This window comes from Littorina saxatilis, linkage group LG14 (assembly GCF_037325665.1).
Source record: "Littorina saxatilis isolate snail1 linkage group LG14, US_GU_Lsax_2.0, whole genome shotgun sequence".
In the NCBI taxonomy this organism is placed as follows: domain Eukaryota; kingdom Metazoa; phylum Mollusca; class Gastropoda; order Littorinimorpha; family Littorinidae; genus Littorina; species Littorina saxatilis.
In genome coordinates this window covers 1,729,378-1,750,152 of record NC_090258.1, presented here as the reverse complement: position 1 = coordinate 1,750,152, position 20,775 = coordinate 1,729,378, and positions in this window count along the sequence as shown.

Sequence of the window (20,775 nt, the reverse complement as noted above, 5' to 3'; positions counted from 1 at the left end):
ATTTTTACAATGTTCAGATTTTTAATGACCAAGGTCATTAATTAATTTTTAAGCCACTAAGCTGAAATGCAATACCGAAGTCCGGGCTTTGTCGAAGATTATTTGACCAAAATTTCAACCAATTTGGTTGAAAAATGAGAGCGTGACAGTGCCGCCTCAACTTTCACGAAAAACCGGATGACGTCATCAAAGACATTTATCAAAAAAATGAAAAAAAACCGTCTGGGGATATCATACCCAGAAACTCTCATGTCAAATTTCATAAAGATCAGTCCAGTAGTTTAGTCTGAATCGCTCTACTCACACACACACACACACACACACACACACACACACACACACACACACACATACACCACGACCCTCGTCTCGATTCCCCCCTCTACGTTAAAACATTTAGTCAAAACTTGACTAAATGTAAAAATGACGAGAACTTCATGGGTCCTTATACGTAATTAATGTCTATTTGACTTATATTATTATTATTAACGAAGAAGTTTCTCGTCAACAGCAAAGTGGCTGCCCACCTTTACGCACAATCGTTCTGGTAGTAATAACTTTGGGTTCATAGTTACCCCCTTTCCCCATCCACCGTCTCCACCACATCTAGTGAGCGGGACGTTATACTCGTTAGACTACTACTGTATTATTATTATCATTATAACGTCACTTGATATAACGTCCATGGCTTTCCAAGTTGAGTCAAAATAGTGCTTTAAGAGTGCAGTATCACTTTTCTCAATTTGTCGGTTCACTGCACTTAATGTTTACCTTTACAATTTAGCCTGAGCTACCTACTCAGCCTGTCGACAACGCCCAATTGAAAGTGACGCTCAGCCTCCTCGTCGAGGGCAGTTGTAGTCTGTATTCTACGGACCAAAAAACAAACAAACGTCGTAGTCTGTTCTCATCCTCTCGACCTTCTCCTACCGTCATTTCAATAATCGAGTTTTTTTTTTTATATGCGTGATTGAAGGACAGAAGTAGACAGATCCATTCGCACGCGCTCGCGCAGGAGTAACCATGTATGCTCGATATGAAACTTTTTAAAACAATTTTTTTTAGTTAAAAACAAAGACAGGAACTCACAACACGAATGAAATGGAACATTTTTCTTTTAATTAAAAACCTAGAACACTGAGGAACATAAGTAAGGAACTCACAAAGCGAAATGAAATGAAACATTTTTCATTACTGACTAAAAACTTAGGACAGGAACTCACAAAACGAAATGAAATAAAACATTTTTCTTTTGATTAAAAACCTCGAACAGGAACTCACAAAACGCATGCAGCAAAAATGATTATGCCTTGAACCTAGTTTTCCTTGGGCCTCTAACAACGGGAAAACGGAAAAACTTGAATACCGTTAACACACAAAACTTGTGACACGTGTAGGGTAAATGAACATGCCTTGACAGTCGTTCACCATGCAAACTGCTGCATATGGGGATTGATATGACGTTATAACCGACATGGATGAGTGACGTTATAACTGGGTGACGTTATATCCGGTGACGTTATATCTGAGGTTAAAATAGTCTTGGAAAGAAGGAATTGAGCCGGGACCGGTGTTTAGGTGACGATATAACGGGGTGACGTTATATCCGGCGACGTTATAAACGAAGTATATATATACGGCTTCTCTGTGTGTGTGTGTGAATGTTAGGAAACGCTACCGTTGCTGAGCTTTGGTTCAGTTTTGTGTGTTGTATGTAGTTGACTTATTTGTACTTTGTGGGAAAGTATTGATATTATATTTTGTAAACATAATATTTATGCGTGGACGAGAATGCAGGTGAACTTTCTAGTCCTGTCAAAACAAGTTGTTTACCATGCTGTTTTTGTCGTGAGTTCGTGGCGTTCGTTCGGATTAAGTGTGTCGGCGCTTTTGATGTACGTCATAAGAGAATGTCGCTAGTTTAGTCCATGCACGGCTCGTATGGTGTAGTTGTATCGTGTTCGGTCTGGAATATTCTCGAGATTGAGTATTTACTATATATATATGCCAGCGCGATTTGAATGTTGAAAAAAACTTCTATTTGAGTTCTGCTAGATGTGCAGTTGTATGTATGTAATGCTAAATAAATCCTCGAACTCATTTTGACGAGTTGTTTTCTGTTGCTGCGAAGACGGGCGACGTAGAATAAAAGAACACAACTATACGGCGTTTGAGAACTTGTGGCAATCTCAAGTGTCGTGTAACAGTGTGTTTGTGTGTGTGTGCAAGCAACACCTGTGGATTATAGAGTTCTGTTTGTGATGGGGTCTAGCGGCTTTTGTCTGTCTGTATGTTCTGGCATTTGAGAAGCCACAACAGATAATATAGGGCTAAGAAATAAGCTCTAAAATTCTCAATCCCGTTTGACAGGACTTCGCCTTCAAAGGTGATTGTGGTGAACCGCCACGCTGTCTGTCTCTGTCTCGCGATTCACCCCGTTTATCTCCCTTCCTTCGCGTGCCTTCAATCCATACTCCCGTTTCTACGTTACTATTTTTATAATGTCACTGCGCTGTCCAGAACGCTTCCCTTGCACCCGTAAGTTGTTCTTACTGTCAAAGTGAAAAGGTCGAATCAATTTAAAGCCACGCGAAAAATACACTGTCACCTATCTCTATATATTTATAGATATACATATATATATACGGCTTCTCTGTGTGTGTGTGTGTGTGTGTGTGTGTGTGTGTGTGTGTGTGTGTGTGTGTGTGTGTGTGTGTGTGTGTGTGTGTGTGTAAGCAACACCTGTGGATTATAGAGTTCTGTTTGTGATGGGGTCTAGCGGCTTTTGTCTGTCTGTATGTTCTGGCATTTGAGAAGCCACAACAGATGATATAGGGCTAAGAAATAAGCTCTAAATTTCTCAATCCCGTTTGACAGGACTTCGCCTTCAAAGGTGATTGTGGTGAACCGCCACGCTGTCTGTCTCTGTCTCGCGATTCACCCCGGCGAAGCCGGGTATTCCTCTAGTATATATATATGTGTGTGTGGGTGTGTGTGCGTGAGTGTGTGCATAAAATTAGTGTGTTTGTGTGTGGGTGTGTGTTTGTGTTTGTGTGTGTATGTGTGTGTGTGTGTGTGTACGTGCGTTCGTGCGTCCATTGGTACCTTTCAGTTTATGTTATGTCTTTGTTAAGTGTAATTATCTCCGCGAATGCGTTAGCTATCGCTTTGTCGTGTAGATGCATTGGCGTGTGTTCGTCCAGGCGAGTGTGACAGTGTGTGCACCCAGCCTGTTTCCATGTTTTGTTTTTGTTCTTTGTTTGTTAAATTAACCTTAATTTGACCATGTTATATATATTTTTTTTGTTCAAATTGATTAATCATTTGTGGCCCTTTTTGTGGTAATTGCTGCAATGTTAATCATACGCCTTATCTTCATGCCCTAAGTAGGCCTCTTGTCATGAGTAATTAACATCTCAGTGTCAACCAATCCAACACTAAGGGTGGCTCCCGTTTGGGTGGCAACTTTTGTGCGCCTCAGCCCTGTAAAGCATAAAGGATCGTTTCAGGCTCTACTCGTATCACCTCCCCAGAGGAGCTAATAGAAACGTGTTGTCACCACACTGTGTTATGTTCAGCGTGTGATTGCATTTTGGGCATTATTGATTTGTGTAAACACAGAAATTGATACCGTGAAGATGATTTTGCAAGGTTGATTGTCTAGTCAACAGTGGTTAGATGTCTGACAATAAAACAAACTGTTTTAATGTGCAATACTGACACATTTTTTTTTACGTTGGCGTGGTTGTTGTCTATGTTTTCCCTCTCTTTGTGCGTCATGGAATATTTTTTGTATAGGTTGCATCAAGACACACACGACTATGGTCTTTGAATAGCAACGCAATAATTATAATTTCGATTCACCTGTGTTTGTATGCGTTCATGTTTGATTACATTTCTATCAGTTTATTGTACACGTGTTTCGCTGATTAATAATGCAATTATACCGATTAATGTTTTTAGGAATGCCAATTATTCCAGCGCAGATATAAACACACATAAAACAGACACTGCCGTAATTAATCAGTGTCGCAATACAATGTTTTGAATGCCGTTTATCGTGATACAAGGCGTTCCATTAAGCATATGAAATTGTTTTCGTTCATCGTGGTCACAGATATTGACCGATGCACTATTTTTGTTCTGCGACTTTGCACTCGAGTGGGCCTTTGCATAATTGTTGCGAGCCCTTGTGTGAGTGGCTGTGTGTATTACAGTGTGTTTGTAGGCTTATGAAGCAGTCAGTTTTTATTATCAACTTACATTGTTGGTATATGTATACGGATATTTTCAACGTTGTTTCAAATGATATAAAATACACGTCTTCATGGGATCGAAGATTTGGTTTAAGCGTGTTTATTCAAATTCTCATACACACGTTTCAAACAATAACAACATTGAGAACGTTAACAAGCAGATTGCTTATGGACACGTTCTTGAACTTATAATCAATACACATTCAGATAGCAAAACATGGCGAACAAGTGATAGCTTCAACACTTATCTTGATAATCTTTAATTATATTTTATACAAATAGGGTAAAGAGAGAGAGAGAGAGAGAGAGAGAGAGAGAGAGAGAGAGAGAGAGAGAGAGAGAGAGAGAGAGAGAGAGAGAGAGAGAGGGAGAGGGAAAAAGAGAGAGGGAGGGAGAGAATGCCTGGCTACATCAATTGCACAGTTAATATAATATCAGCCGAAGCGATTAGTTAACATAACATAGTCTTGTACAACAGAGAATATCTTCGTGTTCAAAGATATAGTTAAATCAGTATTTCCAAACAAGAGTGTTTTGCAGTCCAGAACGTGTGTTGGCAGACTATTGAATAAAATGGTTCTATGTTCTTTAAATTTTGGACAGTGTAACAAGAAATGTTCAGAATCTTCCGGGCATGCTCCACACGTACATTCTAAATTATCAGAGAGGTGTCGGTTAACTAAGTCTTGTTGCAAATCGCTCATGTTTAATCTCAACCTGCTGTGAAGTACCTGTCCCTGACGGTTGCCTAAATAATAATACTGTGGAACAACAACATCTCCATCGGTCAAATACCTTTTAAATTCACCAACTGACTGCGTTTGTTGTATATTTTCTGGAAGATTATTCCACAAAGCTGTCGTTGAAGGAAAAAATGAAGATTTATATAACTCACTTCTGCACAATGGAAACTTACGTTCAAGAGGGCGTCGTCTGTGGTAAGGATTTACATCGGAAACCAGGACCGGCAGTTTGGAATATAAATATTCTGGGGTTAAACGATTTACAATTTTATAATACAGCAAAAGTTTATGACGACGTCGCCTTTCTTTCAGGGGCACAAAACCCGATTCGTTATACAGTTTTTGGTGGCTTGTGCCACGTACTGCACCTACAATGATTCGGATTGCATCGAGATGCAATGTCTCCAACTCGTCTGCCAAACACTGTGTACAGTTATCCCAGATAACGTCCGCATAATCAAACAATGGTAACATAAAGGATTTATATATAACTTCAAGTGATTTTCTGTTTAAACGATGCTTGAATAAACCAAAACACGCAATTGATTTTCTACATTTAGCAATTAGACTTTTTATGTGGGAATCCCATTTACAATTATCTTGTAGAATGACGCCAAGGTGCTTGTGATTTTCAACATCAACTAAGTGTGCATCTTCGAAATACAATGGTGGAAGTAAAACATTTTGTTGCCTACAAATGTCCAACAATTCTGTCTTTTGACAATTAAAAGTGACTTTCCATTTAGAAGCCCATGTGCGAATTTTATCCAAATCAGAATTCAAAATCTCTGCTCGTACATCATCGTTATCTAAACTTAAATACATACTCGTATCGTCTGCAAAGAGTTTCAACACTGATTCAAGACCAACACCAATATCGTTAATATAAATGAGAAATAAAAGAGGTCCTAAGACAGAACCCTGAGGGACACCAGCAGAAAGGGTAGCATAACTTGATTTGGTTCCTTTCAATACTACTGCTTGTCTGCGATCGCTCAAGTAATGTTCAAACCAAACAAGCAAGGGACCTCTTATACCTATCGCCTCAAGCTTGTGGAGCAGACCGCGATGCCAGACTTTATCAAAAGCTTTGGATACATAAAAAAATATTGCCTGTGACATAATGTTTTTATCAAGTGCAACACAAAAATCATCATATATACTCAATAGTTGATAAACAGTCGAATCACCAGCAATAAAACCAGATTGGCAGTGTGTAATCAAATCATAATTTTTCAAATAACCAAACACACGGATTTGTATACATTTTTCAAGCACCTTCCCAATACAACTCAGCAAAGAGATTGGACGGTAGTTGGAACAAGCACTCCTATCGCCTTTCTTAAAAATGGGCGTAATGTGAGCAGTTTTCCAGACAACTGGAAAAACACCCTCAGACAAGGATCTGTTAAAGAGAACTGTAAGCGGTGGAACGATAACAGGTAATCCATCTACAAGCAATTTATTATGCATTCCGTCAGGGCCCACGGCCTTGGATAAATTTAAATTCCTTAACACTTGGACAACTTCAGCTTCTGTTAATTCAAAAGTCGATAAAGATGTATTACACCAATTTGCCTCGGGCAGGGGATCGTCTGGATTTTCAACTTTAGACTGGCTTTCAAAATAATTATTAAACAAAATCGTTTTTTCACAAATGTTATCAATAATTTTTCCATTATCTTCTAGCGGTGGAATTTCGTTACATGCAACACCTTTTTTCTTCAAGAAGGAATTAACAAGTTGCCACCAATTTTTGCTTCCGAAGTTCTGTTTACAATTTATCCTCTCATCAAGTTCAAGAAAATAATCTCTTTTTCTTTTACGAATTTCATCTGTATACTGATTTCTAGTCAGGCGGAATAATGCCCACTGCTCAGGTGTATTTAAGCGCTTAGCAACATGATGTATACAATTTTTTGCGTTTCGTAATTGTAAAATATGTTCAGTCATCCATGGGGCATCATCTTCACGTACTGTTATTATCTTAACAGGCATACATGTTTTTGCAACACGGAATAAATGTTCAGAAAACAAGGCAGCAGCTTCGTCAATGGACGCATTTAAAACTGTGTTCAAAAGATCAATTTTGTTCAATTCAAACAAAAATGTATCAACATCTAACTTGGCATAATTATATATAGTCCTTTTGAACTGACCTTTTTTTAATCTCTGTGACGTTAATTTTACACATGGCACAGAATGGTCACTACAAATGGGGGGTAACACTACAACTTCACTGATTAAGTTTATACTCGTGGTCAGGATCAAATCGATGCATGAGGATTTAGTTTCTGTAATACGTGTGGGTTCAGTAACGAGCTGGTGCAGATTGTTTTTTTGTATTAAATTAAGAAAGTGGGGAGATGGATTATTAAAAAAATCTTCGTTAAACTCTCCAAGAATTAGAAATTTATGTGGTGTTCTCATTACTTGCTTTACAGATTCGTCAACCAAGTGCCAATAATCAATCCGAGAGTCTGGTGGTCGGTAAAATGAACCAACCAGCACAGTTTCTTGCAATAATTTAGTTTCTACCCAGACTGCTTCAAGGCCTGGAATTAACAAATCAGGCCTTGGTTTGCAAATAAAATCGTTTTTCACATAAACAGCTACCCCTCCATATCCATCTGGCCTATCAAGACGCACTGGGGGATGAAATCCTTTGAGGCATAAACTGTCGTTTGATATCGAGTCACACAACCAAGTTTCTGACAAAGTCACAATATCGTGCTCTTTAACTTCACATTGTAAAATATCAATCTTGTTTCGCAAACTACGTACATTTATATGCAAAATAGAGGTATCTTTAATAACATGCTCTCTACAAGGCGGGCCTGGGTTTGGGTGGACATCTCCTGACAATAAAACCATCAGCAAAATGACAAAAACATGTGTCACAAAACTATGCACGAATATAATGTTCCAAAGCATATGCCCGTAACGCTTACTTCCAATTGGTTGACTAAAATAGGAAGGTTGCGAAGATTTAAGGGACTAAGGAGATTATTGTCACATCGGTAAAGTGCATACACAATCTGGACAATTTTTATTGTTTTAAATGAAAGTAAAAGTAAAACAAGTGATAAACAACATTTTAGAAATTGTGTTAAATGAAAAAACAACGCAGCATTATAAAAATCCAAGGTTTTTCCTTTTTCTTTTCTAAACACACACCCATACACACACACACACACACACACACACACACACACACACACACACACACAAACACACAAACACACACACACACAAATTAACACCTGCACACACACACACACACACACACACACACACACACACACACAGAGTTAAAAAGAAACAAACAAAACGGACTGGCGATCAGATATGCAGACCAAAGTAAAATATCTAGAGATGATTCCGAAATACTCAACAGAGATAATGGAAGTATACGATCAACCTAACAATGCGCTCAATGGAGGGGAAGCAAAAGATAAAATCCTGGACTTGTTTCAGCTCGACCATCTAATCATTTATTCAATGCATCGCTTTTTTCACGCTTCAATTCGATGTCCTGACAGCTTTCACTCTCTGGCCCTTGAAAACGCTCTCTTGTAGCCAGTCTGCGATTGCGTCTCCGATAAGGGAGAGAATCGAGGACTAATGGGGTTATCTCAGTAAAAGAGAATAAATTGTATGATCAATAATTCCTTGAACCAATAATTCAATTTAATATCGAGAAAAATAAGCATGCAGATATTTCTGTGTTGACAGCACTTTGTTTCGTGTATTTGTGGCAAGACAATTGGGGGTAAAGGACGGTATTTGTGGCAAGACAATTGGGGGTAAAGGACGGTATTTGTGGCAAGACAATTGGGGGTAAAGGACGGTATTTGTGGCAAGACAATTGGGGGTAAAGGACGGTATTTGTGGCAAGACAATTGGGGGTAAAGGACGGTATTTGTGGCAAGACAATTGGGGGTAAAGGACGGTATTTGTGGCAAGACAATTGGGGGTAAAGGACGGTAGACAATGAGAGCTAGTCTGTCCCACTTTATCTCTCTGTCTGTGTCTGTCTGTCTGTCTGTCTGTGTCTGTCTGTCTGTCTGTCTGTGTCTGTCTGTGTCTGTCTGTCTGTCTCTCTCTGTCTCTGTCTCTTTCTGTCACTGTCTGTCTGTCTGTCTCTGTCTGTCTGTCTCTGCCTGTCTGTCTGTCTGTCTGTCAGTCTGTCTCTCTCTCTGTCTGTCTGTCAGTCTGTCTCTCTCTCTCTCTCTCTCTCTTGCTGTCTATCTGGTTTTTATATCTGTATCTCTATGTGTCGCCCTGGCTGTTTCTGTCTCAGTCTCTATCTCTCTGTCTTTCTCTATCTCTGTCTATATCTTTAATTATGTCTATCTCTCCCCCTCTCCCCCTTTCTCCCACTCGTCTTGTGTTATCTCTCTCCCTCTCCCCCTTTCTCCCACTCGTCTTGTGTTATCTCTCTCCCTCCCTCAATCTGTCTATTCCTCCCTCTTTATCCCCGCTCTCACTTTCTCTTTCTGTCTTTCTGTCTGCCTCTCTGTCTATCTGTCTCTCTGTCTGTCTGTCTGTCTGTTTGTCTGTCTATCTCTGTCTCTCTTGTCTCTCTCTGTCTGTCTGTCTGTCTGTCTCTCTCTGGCTCTCTCTGTCTCTCTTTGTCTCTCTGTCTCTGTCTCTGTCTCTGTCTCTGTCTCTGTCTCTCTCTCTCTCTCTCTCTCTCTCTCTCTCTCTCTCTCTCCCTCTCTCTCTGTCTCTCTCGTGCGTTCCTTTGGAATTCACTACCTGTAAATATTAGGTCATGTCTGTCATTATCTTCTTTTAAAAGACAGCTCCGAAAGCACCTCTCTAACGACTAAGTCGGTGTACAATTTGTGCGAGTGTGTGTGAGGGTGCGTAAAAGAGAAAATGTATAATATGCTTCCACAAGCACACCAATGTTTGTTATACTTTTCCCTACATGATTGTGTTTTATTTGATTTCTTTTTTTTTACTCTTCATACTTATTCTTCGTTTCATGTGTGTATTATAGTAGGGACTAGCTGTAAGAAAGGACCATATGGACCTAATGCTATCATCCCTCGGTAATAAAGTTTTCGAGTTCGAGTTCGAGTTCGAGTTCTCTCTCTCTCTCTCTCTCTCTCTCTCTCTCTCTCTCTCTCTCTCTCTCTCTCTCTCTCTCTCTCTCTCTCTCTCTCTCTCTCTCTCTCTCTCTCTCTCTCTCTCTCTCTCTCTCTCTCTCTCTCTCTCTCTCTCTCTCTCTCTCTCTCTCTCTCTCTCTCTCTCTCTCTCTTCAGTATATGGAGATCTGTAAGCTTTTTCACCCGTCTCAATCTGGGTTTCGTCCAAAACATTCTTGCCATACTGCTCTTATTAAGATGTGTGATTCTTGGCCGTCAGCCATAAACCGGTCTGAAATAGTGGGCACTGTCTTCCTCGACTTCAAGAAAGCTTTCGACACAGTGGACCATACCACATTACTTTCAAAGCTATCCGTGTATCTCCCTAAGTCTCTATTTCTAGCCTTCTTTCGTTCTTATTTAAGTGATCGAAAGCAATATGTCCTTCTTAATGGGAAACTGTCTACTACAGGTCGTGTCACAAGTGGGGTTCCTCAAGGTTCCGTTCTTGGTCCACTTTTGTTTTGTATATTCATTAATGACTTGCCACTCCATATTTCTGATCCTCGTGTTATCAATGACCTTTTTGCTGACGACTCATCTGTGTACACTTTCTCAAAAAATCTGAACGTGTTAGAGTCATCACTTCAAAGAAGCCTCGATGAAATGTTTACTTGGTGTAACACTAATACTATGATAGTTCATCCTACAAAAACCAAAAGTATGGTAATCACTTCTAGACAGAAACATCAGCTGGCCCCACTTGTTCTAAAGCTTAACCTTGGATCATCACCGATTGAGCAAGTGCGTGAACATCGGGTTCTAGGAGTCACAATAGATTCTGAGCTAAACTGGAAATGTCATTTAAACAATATAAACAAAACGCTGTCGAGAAACATGTTCTTATTCTCGCAGCTACGATATTATGTCGACACTTCAGTTCTTAAATTATTTTACCATGCACACATTCTTTCGCATTTAAGTTATGCTTCTACGTTATGGGACAACTGCAGTGATGTTCACATGATCACACTGAATTCTCCCCATCGTCGTGCAGCTAAACTTATGATACCTAACTCATTGGTCACTACTGACTAAAAACTGAAACTGCTTGGCCTCCTTCCGTTGAACCAGCATCTTAAACTGAATAAATCATTATTCATGTTTAGAGTTATGAACAAGGAAGTCCCTGAGTACATTCTGTCGCTGTTTCAAAAAGCAACCAACAGGTATGGTTCTAGTAAATTCATTCCACCTCGCCCCCGACTAGATTTGTACAAGTCTAGTCTTGCATGTTCAGGGTCATCAGTGTGGAATTCACTTCCAACAGCATTAAAATATATTCCATCAGTCAAAGCCTTTAAAAAGCAAATACACAGACATTTGTTTCAAATCTGATTCCAAGTGGAGCGTTCCACCGTTATCGTAACCTAGTGGTGATTCAAAATGGGTTTACTCCGATGTATTAAACCGTCCTAATGTTATCATACATACCGGTTATCTTATAGCAGTCTCTTTTCAGGGTTGCTGTTTCTATTGTTACTGTTGTGTTGGTATATCCTTTGTTGTAGTTCTTTTCTTCCTTTTGCTATGTTGTCGGTATCTTTTGTAAAATACAAATGACTTACTGTTTGTTATTTTGCTTGCTTGCCGTTGTTGTTTCATTTGGACCATATGTTTCTAGTGCTCGTGACATTTTTTATTTTTTTTTGTGTACTTTACTTTTGAGTACACTTGACTTGCTGTTTGTTGCTTGCTTATCATCATCCGTTTTGGTTTTTTTAATTTTTAATTTTTTAATTTTTTTTTATATTTTTTTTTTACAGTCAGTATTGTTATTATCGTTATGACATCATCATGATTACCATTATTTCTATTTTCATATTTCTATTGCTGTTATTGTATTTAATAGTATCAAATACTATAACTATTTATTATCATATGTACGATTATTTTTGCCGTCAACCTCTTTTGCTCTTATAAAGTTTTCATGTCTGTTTTGTATTCATGTTAGTTAGCAAGGACAGATTGTAAGACTAGGCAACGCCTAAAATCTCCATCCTTCTGTAATAAAGTTTAATCAATCAATCAATCAATCTATCTCTCTCTCTCTCTCTCTCTCTCTCTCTCTCTCTCTCTCTCTCTCTCTCTCTCTCTCTCTCTCTCTCTCTCTCTCTCTCTCTTAATTGTGTGTCTGTGCATCCCGAGGAAAGATTGTTAGAAGAGGCAGAGCCTTAAATCTTAATCCTTGTAAAACTAAAAGTTCAGTTCTGTGTCTCTCGCGCTCGGTCTCTCAATCTCGTTTTTTGCTCTCTCTTTCTCCCCCTCTCTCACCCAATTCACCTATTCCCCCCCCCCCTCCCCTCCCCCATCCCCCATCCCCCCGCCTCACTCATAACTCCTACGCACTCACCGTCACGACTCACGACACGAGAAGTTTGACTAACTCGAGGCGAGGGGCAGATATCGATGTCCTAAATCCCGCTCTGCTAGCACGATGGACAGGGGATAGAAAATATTGACATGTTCAATCGCCAAGGATCAATGTCACATCGTGTCAGCATAATCTCCTCTTCCTTTTCTCTCATGCTGATGACTGCAAAGTATTAAAGCTACAATAGCCAATATTTTTCAGGGGCGATTTGTGTTGGGCGGCGTTTTTACTGTAGAAACACCCTTGCATTATTTTACCACAGTCATAATAAAAGGAGATGTTCTAGAGCAACTGTGATAAGCTGCAGTACACATACGGGTAGTTATATCATTTTAATCAATAAAGTTGTGTGTGTTCATTGTGTGTCCGTTGTTGTTCCAATGTTAACCGTTCATTGAATGATACACTGTTTTCACACGTGTTTTAGTTTTTTTGTTTTTACATTGCATGCTCAATGGCGTTAATCTATATAATCATGAGAATGTGCCAAGGAAGATTGATTACATAATTATTTACAACGTTTTCTCACGTGGACAGGCCCTAAAACATCCGCAACGCAGTCCTACATAAATTAAAGTAAACTCATCAAGCTTCCATTGTTAATGTTAAATGCTTTGTGACAATAAAGAATGGCAAATGGTGTTCTCGTCACAATTCTACTCGGATGCCATCAACGAAGTCACACTCTTTAAGAGTAATGAGCCATTATTTTGTCTGCAGTTAGATGTCATTAATCAAATACAAATGTGGATTCAATTATCCCGGTTCATTTAATGACGACACGAAGGGAACGCGCGTCTCGCCTGTTTAAGGGAAGCCTTCATTGCGTGCCGGAAGTGACGTCAAACACACAGGTAAATAAGGGGTTCGTGGACGTGTGAGAATGATAATAATATTATCATGTTGTTGTCTGGCTTGCGTCACCTGTCCGTCACTTCTCTCAGTTACCTGTCATGTTGTCTCAATTTTGGCTGAGTCCATATGTGACGTCATGCTGCGTTTCTGCTGTCCATGCGTTCTCGCTAGTCTCCCTAATCTGGAATGTGTGTGTGTGTGTGTGTGTGTGTGTGTGTGTGTGTGTGTGTGTGTGTGTGTGTGTGTGTGTGTGTGTGTGTGTGATTGTGTGTGATTGTGTGTGTGTGTGTGTGTGTGTGTATGTGTGTGTGTGTGTGTGTGTGTGTGTGTGTGTGTGTATATGTGTGTGTGTGTGTGTGTGTGTGTGTGTGTGTTTTCCATATAAATATGATTTAGGCAAATCATTATTTTGTGTTTTGTATGCCAAAGCTTGGATGTATTGTTGTTATTCTAATTTAGTGATTCCCAGTCCCATGTTCACAGAAGATGTTACGTGTTTACAATGTGTATTGTAATTCGTATTTTGATATTTTCAAGCGCGGAGAGCACAGACCTATTCTGTTGTTTGAGCTATATAATTGCTCATTAAAATTATTATTATTATTATCATAATTAATGTTTTGCCACACTCACAATACACTTGGTATAAACATGTTTTTATTCACTTTTGGTTATAATAAAATCGTTCCACAAGAACAAAGTATATAACGATAAGAAGCAAGTGAACACTTTATACTTTATTCCATCCCAGCATCAAGTTCACATTCAACATCTCTTCCTCAGCTGTGGTCTTTCTTGACATCTCCATCTCCATCTTGCATGGTCGCTTCACCACCTCTGTCTTCTACAAAGAAACTGACGCTCATTCATACCTTGATTTCAACTCTTCTCATCATCCTGCCAACAAAAGCAGCATTCCTTTCTCTCAATTCCTTCGTCTTCGGAGGCTATGCTCTGAAGACGACGACTTCCACCAACAGTCTGTCTTGATGACGTCTTTCTTTTTGGCCCGCAACTACCCTGATGCACTCGTCCGTGACGCCCTTCTGCGGGTTACCCAGGTCTGTCGAGAGTCCGCCCTCAGTCCTTCACCATCTAGGGACAGTGACAGACCCGTTGTTTCCCTACTGTTTCATCCCCACAACATGCCAGTAAGCAGAATCCTGAAATCAAACTGGCACATCCTTCAAGGAAGTGACTCTGTTGGTTCGATCTTTGCTCAAAAACCACTCTGTGCTTTCAGAAAAGACCGCAGCGTTCGCGACCTCTTGGTGAGATCCCGTCTTCGCAGTCCCACCAACCCCACAGCCCCTGGGACATTTCCTTGTTCCAAACGAAATTGCAAATCTTGTCCCTTCCTCCACCCTGACACCTGCCTCCAAGGCCCTCGTGGCTCCTTCACGGTCAAGAGAACGTTTGACTGTCAAAGTCACAACGTTGTCTATGCGATCGTCTGCCTCTCTTGTCGCCAGATTTATATCGGAGAAACCGCGCGCACCCTTGAGGTGCGTTTCTCCGAGCATCTGGCTGACATCCGTCATTCCCGCAATAGGCCAGTATCCCTTCACTTCACCGCCGCTGGTCACTCACTTGATCATGTCAGAGTCATGGCTCTGTGGCAAGTACGTGGCGACTCCTTCGAGCGCAAACTCAGGGAGTCCCACATCATATCATCCCTTGGCACTACCTGCCCCGATGGAATTAACATTCGCCGTTAATTCATTCATCTCAACCTTCCCCCCGCTGTTCCACCTTGTGTGTATGTGTGTGTGTGTGTGTGTGTGCGTGTGTGTGTGTGTGTGTGTGTGTGTGTGTGTGTGTGTGTGTGTGTCCGCACGGGTACGCGAGTCTCCTCTTTCGTTCCCTTTCACGCACCCCCCCCCCCCCCCTCACATTTTGTTTGGTCTACAGACCTCAAAACTGCCGCTTTTCATTCTCCTCGAGTAGCTTCCCTTGCTTCTCTGTCTTTGTCATTTGTCGGTTTGTGCAGTGCAGTTGTTTTGTCAGTTGTTCTCCTCTTTATTTGTTCTATCGTCTTTCTTCTTCTTTTTTGTGTGTGTACTTTTGTGTTTTTGTGCCTGAAGAAGACCCTTAGGTCGAAACGTCGCCGTTATTCGTTCCGTGTTCGTCATTTTAACGTGAGTACATTGCTTTTTGGTCTCTTTACTTTATACCAGTTCGCCAGTGCAGTGCAAAGATACAGTTTAGTCTGTATGATCTGGACGTTTCTGGCATGCGTTACATTTATCTTTGTTCGTTACGCGTGACATGACTGTGCACCGAATAGTCTATCTGTTAGTCACTCTCATCTGGAACTTTGTGCGACATCTGACGTCGGTGCGTGTTGATAGTTGTGCCTGACGTCATACCTTGGTGTGTGAGTGTTGATAGTTGTGTCTGACGTCATACCTTGGTGTGTGAGTGTTGATAGTTGTGTCTGACGTCATACCTTGGTGTGTGCGTGTGGATAGTTGTGCGTGACGTCATACCTTGGTGTGTGCGTGTTGACAGTTGTGCGTGACGTCATACCTTGATTTGTGCGTGTTGACAGTTGTGCCTGACGTCATACCTTGCTTTTTGCGTGCTGATAGTTGTGCACCGATGAGACATTTTGATAAAACACTTCGCCAGCATTTTGCAAGCGAATAGCCACACGATCTTGAGGTAAGTTCATTATCTGTTTCATAAGTGTCTGTCTTGTCTGTCTACTTCAAAGACCTGAGGGTCGACGTCCTAGTAACTGTAACGTACTGTAACTGTAACGTACTGTAACTGTAACGTACTGTAACTGTAACGTACTGTAACTGTAACGTACGGTAACGTACTGTAACTGTAACGTACTGTAACGTACTGTAACTGTAACGTACTGTCACTGTAACGTACAGTCACTGTAACGTACTGTCACTGTAACGTACTGTCACTGTAACGTACTGTCACTGTAACGTACTGTCACTGTAACGTACTGTCACTGTAACGTACTGTCACTGTAACGTATTGTAACTGTAACGTACTGTCACTGTAACGTACTGTAACGTACTGTCACTGTAACGTACTGTCACTGTAACGTACTGTCACTGTAACGTACTGTCACTGTAACGTACTGTAACATACTGTCACTGTAACGTACTGTAACGTACTGTCACTGTAACGTATTGTAACGTACTGTCACTGTAACGTACTGTCACTGTAACGTACTGTCACTGTAACGTATTGTAACGTACTGTCACTGTAACGTATTGTCACTGTAACGTATTGTAACGTACTGTCACTGTAACGTACTGTCACTGTAACGTATTGTAACGTACTGTCACTGTAACGTACTGTCACTGTAACGTATTGTAACGTACTGTCACTGTAACGTACTGTCACTGTAACGTACTGTCACTGTAACGTATTGTAACGTACTGTCACTGTAACGTACTGTCACTGTAACGTACTGTCACTGTAACGTATTGTAACGTACTGTCACTGTAACGTACTGTCACTATAACGTACTGTCACTGTAACGTACTGTCACTGTAACGTACTGTCATTATAACGTACTGTCACTGTAACGTACTGTCACTGTAACGTACTGTCACTGTAACGTACTGTCACTGTAACGTACTGTCACTGTAACGTACTGTCACTGTAACGTACTGTAACGTACTGTCACTGTAACGTACTGTCACTGTAACGTATTGTAACGTACTGTCACTGTAACGTACTGTCACTGTAACGTATTGTAACGTACTGTCACTGTAACGTACTGTCACTGTAACGTATTGTAACGTACTGTCACTGTAATGTACTGTCACTGTAACGTACTGTAACGTACTGTCACTGTAATGTACTGTCACTGTAACGTACTGTAACGTACTGTAACTGTAACGTACTGTCACTGTAACGTATTGTAACTGTAACGTACTGTCACTGTAACGTACTGTCACTGTAACGTACTGTAACGTACTGTCACTGTAACGTACTGTCACTGTAACGTACTGTCACTGTAACATACTGTAACGTACTGTCACTGTAACGTACTGTCACTGTAACATACTGTCACTGTAACGTACTGTCACTGTAACGTACTGTCATTGTAACGTACTGTCACTGTAACGTATTGTAACTGTAACGTACTGTAACTGTAACGTACTGTCACTGTAACGTACTGTAACGTACTGTCACTGTAACGTACTGTCACTGTAACGTACTGTCACTGTAACGTACTGTCACTGTAACGTACTGTAACTGTAACTGTAACGTACTGTCACTGTAACGTACTGTCACTGTAACGTACTGTCACTGTAACGTACTGTCACTGTAACGTACTGTCACTGTAACGTACTGTCACTGTAACGTACTGTCACTGTAACGTACTGTCACTGTAACGTACTGTCACTGTAACGTACTGTCACTGTAACGTACTGTCACTGTAACGTACTGTAACGTACTGTCACTGTAACGTACTGTCACTGTAACGTACTGTCACTGTAACGTACTGTCACTGTAACGTACTGTCACTGTAACGTACTGTCACTGTAACGTATTGTAACGTACTGTCACTGTAATGTACTGTCATTGTAACGTACTGTAACGTACTGTCACTGTAACGTACTGTTACTGTAACGTATTGTAACGTACTGTCACTGTAATGTACTGTCACTGTAACGTACTGTAACGTACTGTCACTGTAATGTACTGTCACTGTAACGTACTGTAACGTATTGTAACTGTAACGTACTGTCACTGTAACGTATTGTAACTGTAACGTACTGTCACTGTAACATCCTGTCACTGTAACGTACTGTAACTGTAACGTACTGTGACTGTAACGTACTGTAACTGTAACGTACTGTCACTGTAACGTACTGTAACGTACTGTCACTGTAACGTACTGTCGCTGTAACGTACTGTCACTGTAACGTACTGTCACTGTAACGTACTGTAACGTACTGTCACTGTAACGTACTGTCACTGTAACGTACTGTCACTGTAACGTACTGTAACGTACTGTCACTGTAACGTACTGTCACTGTAACGTACTGTCACTGTAACGTACTGTCACTGTAACGTACTGTAACGTACTGTCACTGTAACGTACTGTCACTGTAACGTACTGTCACTGTAACGTACTGTAACGTACTGTCACTGTAACGTACTGTCACTGTAACGTATTGTCATTGTAACGTATTGTCACTGTAACGTACTGTCACTGTAACGTACTGTCACTGTAACGTACTGTCATTGTAACGTACTGTCACTGTAACGTACTGTCACTGTAACGTACTGTCACTGTAACGTACTGTAACTGTAACGTACTGTAACTGTAACGTACTGTAACTGTAACGTACTGTAACTGTAACGTACTGTAACTGTAACGTACTGTAACTGTAACGTACTGTCACTGTAACGTACTGTCACTGTAACGTACTGTCACTGTAACGTACTGTAACTGTAACGTACTGTAACTGTAACGTACTGTCATTGTAACGTACTGTCACTGTAACGTACTGTCACTGTAACGTACTGTCACTATAACGTACTGTCACTATAACGTACTGTCATTATAACGTACTGTCACTGTAACGTACTGTCACTGTAACGTACTGTCACTGTAACGTACTGTAACGTACTGTAACTGTAACTGTAACGTACTGTCACTGTAACGTACTGTCACTGTAACGTACTGTCACTGTAACGTACTGTCACTGTAACGTACTGTCATTGTAACGTACTGTAACGTACTGTCATTGTAACGTACTGTACTGTCACTGTAACGTACTGTCACTGTAACGTACTGTCACTGTAACGTACTGTCACTGTAACGTACTGTCACTGTAACGTACTGTCACTGTAACGTACTGTCACTGTCACTGTAACGTACTGTCATTGTAACGTACTGTCACTGTAACGTACTGTCACTGTAACGTACTGTCACTGTAACGTACTGTCACTGTAACGTACTGTAACTGTAACGTACTGTCACTGTAACGTATTGTCACTGTAACGTACTGTCATTGTAACGTACTGTCATTGTAACGTACTGTCACTGTAACGTACTGTCATTGTAACGTACTGTAACTGTAACGTACTGTCACTGTAACGTACTGTCACTGTAACGTACTGTCACTGTAACGTACTGTCACTGTAACGTACTGTAACGTACTGTCACTGTAACGTACTGTCATTGTAACGTACTGTAACTGTAACGTACTGTCACTGTAACGTATTGTCACTGTAACGTACTGTCATTGTAACGTACTGTAACGTACTGTAACTGTAACGTACTGTCACTGTAACGTACTGTCACTGTAACGTACTGTCACTGTAACGTACTGTCACTGTAACGTACTGTCACTGTAACGTACTGTCACTGTAACGTACTGTCACTGTAACGTACTGTCACTGTAACGTACTGTCACTGTAACGTACTGTCATTGTAACGTACTGTCACTGTAACGTACTGTCACTGTAACGTACTGTCACTGTAACGTACTGTCACTGTAACGTACTGTCACTGTAACGTACTGTCACTGTAACGTACTGTCACTGTAACGTACTGTCACTGTAACGTACTGTCACTGTAACGTACTGTCACTGTAACGTACTGTCACTGTAACGTACTGTCACGTACTGTCACTGTAACGTACTGTCATTGTAACGTACTGTAACTGTAACGTACTGTCATTGTAACGTACTGTCACTGTAACGTACTGTCATTGTAACGTACTGTCACTGTAACGTACTGTCACTGTAACGTACTGTCACTGTAACGTACTGTCACTGTAACGTACTGTCACTGTAACGTACTGTCACTGTAACGTACTGTCACTGTTACGTACTGTCACTGTAACGTACTGTCACTGTAACGTACTGTAACGTACTGTCACTGTAACGTACTGTCATTGTAACGTACTGTAACGTACTGTAACGTATTGTCACTGTAACGTACTGTCATTGTAACGTACTGTAACGTACTGTCACTGTAACGTACTGTAACTGTAACGTACTGTCACTGTAACGTACTGTCACTGTAACGTACTGTCACTGTAACGTACTGTCACTGTAACGTACTGTCACTGTAACGTACTGTCACTGTAACGTACTGTCACTGTAACGTACTGTCACTGTCACTGTAACGTACTGTCATTGTAACGTACTGTAACTGTAACGTACTGTCACTGTAACGTATTGTCACTGTAACGTACTGTCATTGTAACGTACTGTAACGTACTGTAACTGTAACGTACTGTCACTATAACGTATTGTCACTGTAACGTACTGTCACTGTAACGTACTGTCACTGTAACGTACTGTCACTGTAACGTACTGTCACTGTAACGTATTGTCACTGTAACGTACTGTAACTGTAACGTACTGTCACTGTAACGTATTGTCATTGTAACGTA